Consider the following 5,898-nt stretch of genomic DNA (forward strand, 5'->3'; position numbering starts at 1 on the left):
TATGTCCTCCAGAGCACTTACTTTCATGTTTTGACCCTTTGACTCCCATGTCCCTCCTATCCTGTTTTTTTCTTTAGTTGTCGCATGAAATCAGTTGTTCCATTCATGCATTAGCCCCCATATAATGGCAACTAGTTTACCAAGTGGGCCTTGAAGCCCACAGCAATTTTGAATGAACAAATAGACAGGAACTTTTGGGGCCTGTCCAATTGGTACCTACCCCTCATGCCAGCTGGACTGCTGAAACAGCCCTGACTTCCCTGCATCCTCTACCCATTGCAGCAGTCTGGCAGTTGGGGCTGCTGCCTGGCAGGTGCACAACAGGTCACAGCCAGACCCAGATGGGGACTGTACAGCCAGTAGAGGCGTCTGGGGCTGGCTGGGGCCCCCATGGTCCCCTCCACCAGTCCCTGCCTGCCCCCGCTACTTACCGGCATGGACCCCAGATCCAGCTTTCTGTGGCAGGCAGCGTGCTTCAGCACTTGGGCAAGGGCCTACCACAGAGACGCTCTGGCTGGTTACCAGAGTGTCTCTGGGGAGGACCTGAGCCTCCAGTTGCCATGCTTTTTTCCCCAAAGGGTATTTTTTTGGCCCCCTGGATATCCAGGTGTCTAATTCTGCCCCTGTGCTACAAATTTGCAGTGCGGGGAACATTTTTTTGTTGTTGTTCCCACACATGCGTCTTGCAGCATCTGAAAGGGCTTTGAGATGCTGCAAGAGGCACGTGCATGCTCATCTAGTCATGCTCTTAAATGCCTGTTTGGAACTGACATTAGCACCACAACTCCCGTAGATTTCAGTAAGTGGTAGGAGCTTAGATAAAGTTGAGGGTCAGCAGGGGTGGGTCCAGGAAGGATGCACTGGTGCACTTGCACTCCCTTTGATTCCTGCTCTACTCAAAGTTTAGAACCAACTGCCTAGCAGTAGCAGCAGCATTTCTAGTGCAGCAGTGCTGAGGGAGTCAATTGACTTCATGGCTGATTATAATCTACCTGGCCCCTTCTAAACTTTTCATCCCAGAGGTGTTAACGACCCTCTCTCTTTAATGATCTTGATGTTCAACTGTTCAAGTTATCATTTGTTCTACAATTCTGCTGTCTGTTAGCTGTTCCTGGTAATGAAGCTCCTATTTCACAGCCCTACCGACTGTTTTTAACTCATTGCAATGAAATTATATATATTTTTTTGCTTCAATTTAAACTAAATGAGACAGTCCTAGGCTCTGAGCATATTAGTAAAGGTTCTACTTTATTTTTAACTGGAGAAAAATAAGTGTTGTTTTATATGTGATGATGCATCTCCCCATCTGCACCCCACTTCTCAAAATTCTAGATCTGCCCATGAGGGTCAGTCACTTATTTTCTAAGATATGGAACTAAACATCCAGGTGGAGGGGTCAGTTCTTTCACGTTACTGAAACAGACCAAGTTGATTAGTGAATGAGCATGGCAGCTACTGGCTGTTACCATTATGGGGATTCCAAGAGGTGCGTAAGTGCCTTACTGTAGTGGAAATTAATGAAAATATATACTTTGCTACTTGAAAGAAGTGCTCAGAGAAAATGAGTAGTCCAAATAATGCCACCTCCCTGCTGTTAGTTAAAAAATTACCTTGTGGATAGAGCACTAGCCTAGGACTTGAGAGACCTGGGATTTTGTGCTGGTATGGACACTGGGTTACCTTGGTAATCTTAGACAAATTATATAATCTGTGTACCTCAGTTTCCCAATCTGTATATTATATGGATATGATGATGCTGATTGCCTTTAGGAGATGTTTTGAGGAGTATTAATGAAAATGTAATAATAATAATAATAAGCATTAGGTGGTGGTGGTAGTAGTGGTAGTCCATCATAGTAGTAATAATAACAATAATAATCATTGTATTATTGTTGTTATTGTTCAGCATGGAAAACATAAACTCACTGTGTCTACACAAAATGCTACTGTGCAGTAGCAATGAACTACTGTGCAGTAGTGTTGGGGGGCACTAACCATGGCACGACGCTACTATGCATTAATAATGAGCTACTGTGCAGCAGCATCAGAAAAAAAACCGTGCAGGACTTTACTGTGCAGTAACATTGGTTACTCTTATGTAGATATGGCCACTTAGTTGGAATTGAAGGTATCATGGTGTGCACAAGGGGAGGCCAACCTGTAGCATGAGTGCCAAAAGTGGCACAGGCAGCCTTTGTATGGCATGCAGCAGATCTAGGAGGGGACAGAAAGCACAGCTGCCAATAGGAAAGGAAGCAGAAGATGGAGCAGGAACTTTGGGCAGGAACACAGAACAGGGAGCAGAAATCAGACCAGCAGACGGGGCAGAGGAAGAGGATTGGAGTGGCACTTGGGGAGAGTGCAGGGTTAATCTGTGGCATGCCAGCTGAAAAGGTTTGCCCCCATTGCAGTCTACCATCACAAGAGAATGTCAACAATTTCTTCATATTTACTGGATATTTTTGAAGTGGGTTGACATAGTATGAGAATGAGATACAGGGGCAGTGTAAAACTTAGATTTTGGATATGCCTTTGATGCCGTTAAATTTTATTTCAGGGTCTACAAGTGCTGAGACATACCATCTCTAGGGCTCTCGATTCTGGGACTGTGCTTTCATTTTCCAAATGTAAGTAGTCCTATGTATAACCTCCTTTATGTATAATATTCAACCTGCTTTCAATGGAAGGCAACAATTTCAATGCAAATCTGTGGAAAGCTTTCCTAATAGGCTGCATGCTCCTTTCTCATAAATTGTGCCTTGAAAAGATGATAGGGGAACACTAAAAGAACTGTTAAAGGACTCTTTTTTGCAAGTGCTTTTACATAAAACAGTGTTCATGCACAAACTCCTTGTGCCTGCTAAAACGACAGGACAGCGTCATCACTGAAAACCATAGTACACAATGAGGAAGTAAAAGGTTGTTTTAAACTGAGTGCAAAATACCTAGTCTTTTTTCATTCTCATTTTGTTTTCTAACTGCTGTGTTCCAGCACCAGCACTATAAAATTAGGTGTATTCCCTATGTCTCAGCTTTCTCTTTCAAAATATTTTGATGACTATTTCTTTATTAATATTTTGAGCTTACCAACAGCGCTTTTGTCTTTTTCAAACCGGAAATTACGAAGTTTAAACTTCACAGTTATATTGCCTGCAAAAGTAAGTGTTTGTATATATTCTCTACTAGATTTATATATAAGGTGGTACCGTTACTAGCATAATGTTATATATAAATGATTTGGGGGAATAAGATAGTAAAGACATTGTAGAGGAAGGATGAAGTAATTTGACTTTCTCACAGAAATGTTTGTTTTGCTAGCAGAACAATGTCTTTGCTCTTTCCATCAATAAAGGCAGTCTTGCATTACAGCACACAATGTTTCACCAACTCTTGACCCAGCAAAACCTGATTCAATGGCTATCCCACCAGAAAGAGATAAGTAAAGAGGCTGCTGTTTTGATCAGGATCTAAATTTCTGATACTGTCTCATTAACAGAGACCAGTGGACAAAACTATATAATTTTGCTAGAAGAGTCCATAATAGGCCCAAAATTATTTAAACACTCCAACAGCAAATCCAGTTATGAACAATATTCACGTAATTGTCTCAGTGTGAAACCTGTTTCCATGTACTAATAAATATTGCTTACATGAATGTGAAGCTAAATCAAACATAAATCAAATAAAAAGCAATGAAGAAAAAATAAAAGGATGTGTTGCAGAACTTTATAGGAGTAAATACATAGTCCTGCTTGTATGAGACCTAAATTTTAACCCTTTTTCCATTCCTTAGAGGAAATAGAAATAGGACAGAAATAGGAAAAGTTGAAACACATTCCTACTGCATTATGTTCTTAGTGCAATGCATAACTATTTAGAAGGCAGCTGTCTGTGATATACACGAGTGTTGCGAGTTGTTTCTTGGAGGTGAAATGTAACGTATCAAGTTTTTAATGCAGTAGGGTCCAATTCAAAATATAAGTTATTACTAAATAATGTTCCTATGAAATACCAGGACCCCTGAGTTCTCAAGATGCTGAGCAGGACAAAGTTCCTTTTATAGCTATAGCCCACAGCATTCTGAACCTTGGCTAGCTTGGGAACTGAGACCAGGAAAAATAGCATAGATATTTATTGTAAGGGTGAATAAGGACCCAGCAAAAATTGGGGTCTGTTTCATAAGTAGAGTAGAAAATAGTTTTGCCTGAAGAGCTTGAGTCTAAATCAGAGGGACAAAATGGCGGGTCTGGCTGGTAGCCAGACTCCATTTCCTAGCAGCCCCTGCTTGCATTGCTGCAGCCAATTTCCATGGAGACCCCAGTAGTGGTGGTGCTGTGACAGCATGGGGCGAGGTTTTCTATGGAGACCAGCCCCAGCAGCACTGGCAGGGCATGTAGCTGGGCAGGGAGTTGCTCCAGGGTCAGGGCTGGGATCTTGCAGTGGTGACAGTGTGGTCTGGAGCTGGGGCAGAACTGCGATCCACTATCTGCATGTCTCTTCCCCGGGGTGGAGTACAGCTGGGCAGGATACAGCTCCCCACCCAGTCTCCATGGCCCCACTCTGCCACAGCCCCACTGCTTCTGGGGTTTCTGTGGAAACCAGCTGCTGTGGTGCAGGCAGGGGCTACTGGGAAATTGAGTCCTTCATGGGCCCAATCTAGCCCATGGACCAGATTTTGCCCACCCCTAGTCTAAATGGACAAAATACCCATGATGTTGGGGTACAAGTAGAACACAGAAGCTGAGTAAACAGTGTGATGACCACAAATGTGATGGTAGCCCTATGATAATTTCTACTCCCATCACCAGTTTTTGGAAGCCAGGGGGAGGCATGAGGAAGGAAATAGCCAAATGGAAAGAAATTTCAAGGGAAAAGACTGAAAGACAGAACATGAGTAAAAGGGATAGGCATGGGTTAAAGATAAGGTATAGAAACTTGGAGGATGGGAAATGATTGGCACATAATCTAATCTCATTATCTTCCAGAAGGCCAGATCTGCAGGGCCTGGTCATTTCACAGAGATCACCTAGCAGCTCACTTTTACCTTAAAAGTAAGGGTTACCATGAATGCATTTATTTTTAATAGTGTTCATAGCTGTACATTTAATGACATATACTGTAATTGAATGCCCACTTTCCCTTTATATATTTCATACTTCAAGGACAATTAGGAAAAAGGCCTATGCAGGAGTGTAAAGGCCTGCAGGGCACCTCCTTATTCCTCTTTGGGCATGTCTACATGAGATGTTTACTGCTCCATTGCCTAATTAACTTCCCAGTAAACATATCAGTGTCTACATATGTGCCCCTATTAGAGGACACAACACTAATAAATTACCCTGCTGTGGAGTTTTTTGGACACAGTATCATGTGTAGATTCTGAGTTGGCTGGCTGGGGCATGAGGGTGCTTTAGTGCAGGGACCTCCCCCACCGCCCACTCCAAGGCGTGCCTGCATGCGCCGATGCGGAGCTGATGCCAGAGCCCAGCACAGCTGTTTGGAGCCTCCCAGCTGCAGCCGGCCCCAGCTCTGGGGAGCTGCTGTCATCTGGGAGATGCTGCAAGCCCTGCTGGGAGCAGCCCAGACTCCGTCACTGGCAACAGCTACCCAGAGCCAGGGCTGGCCACAGTGTGCCAAGCAAAATCGCCTTGTGTGCCACGTTTGGCATGCGTTCCAGGGGGTGCTGACCCCTGCTATAAGCAATTGCTTTATAAACCTTATAAGCAATTCCTTATAATCAATAAGCTCCACAGTTTATTGCTGCCAGTTAATGGCATGTGTAGACATGCCTTTTGTAGACTAGTTTGTATCGGGGATCAGGGCGCATCAGGGATAGAAGTCTCTACAGAGCTACTGCTGCAGGGAAGGGCTTTGTGTGTGTGTGTGTGTGTGTGTGTG

General features: G+C 43.7%; 1 protein-coding gene across 3 annotated transcripts in view; it reads left to right on the top strand.

The window, feature by feature from the left end:
* Positions 1–2,541: 2,541 nt before the first annotated feature.
* Positions 2,542–5,898, top strand: part of PARVG (parvin gamma) — a 45,986-nt gene continuing 42,629 nt past the window's right edge. Inside the window, exons 1-2 of one of the 3 annotated variants that reach the window (XM_019515755.1) lie at positions 2,902–3,158; positions 4,986–5,051. The gene's annotated coding sequence lies outside the window, so the exon portion shown is untranslated. Of the gene's footprint in view, positions 2,628–2,901; positions 3,159–4,985; positions 5,052–5,898 lie in introns of those variants that run through there. The other 2 variants (XM_019515758.1, XM_019515754.1) reach the window with 2 other exon arrangements.

The sequence above is a fragment of the Gavialis gangeticus genome, unplaced genomic scaffold (assembly GCF_001723915.1).
Source record: "Gavialis gangeticus isolate Ggan-Ray unplaced genomic scaffold, GavGan_comp1, whole genome shotgun sequence".
Classification (NCBI taxonomy): Eukaryota; Metazoa; Chordata; order Crocodylia; family Gavialidae; genus Gavialis; species Gavialis gangeticus.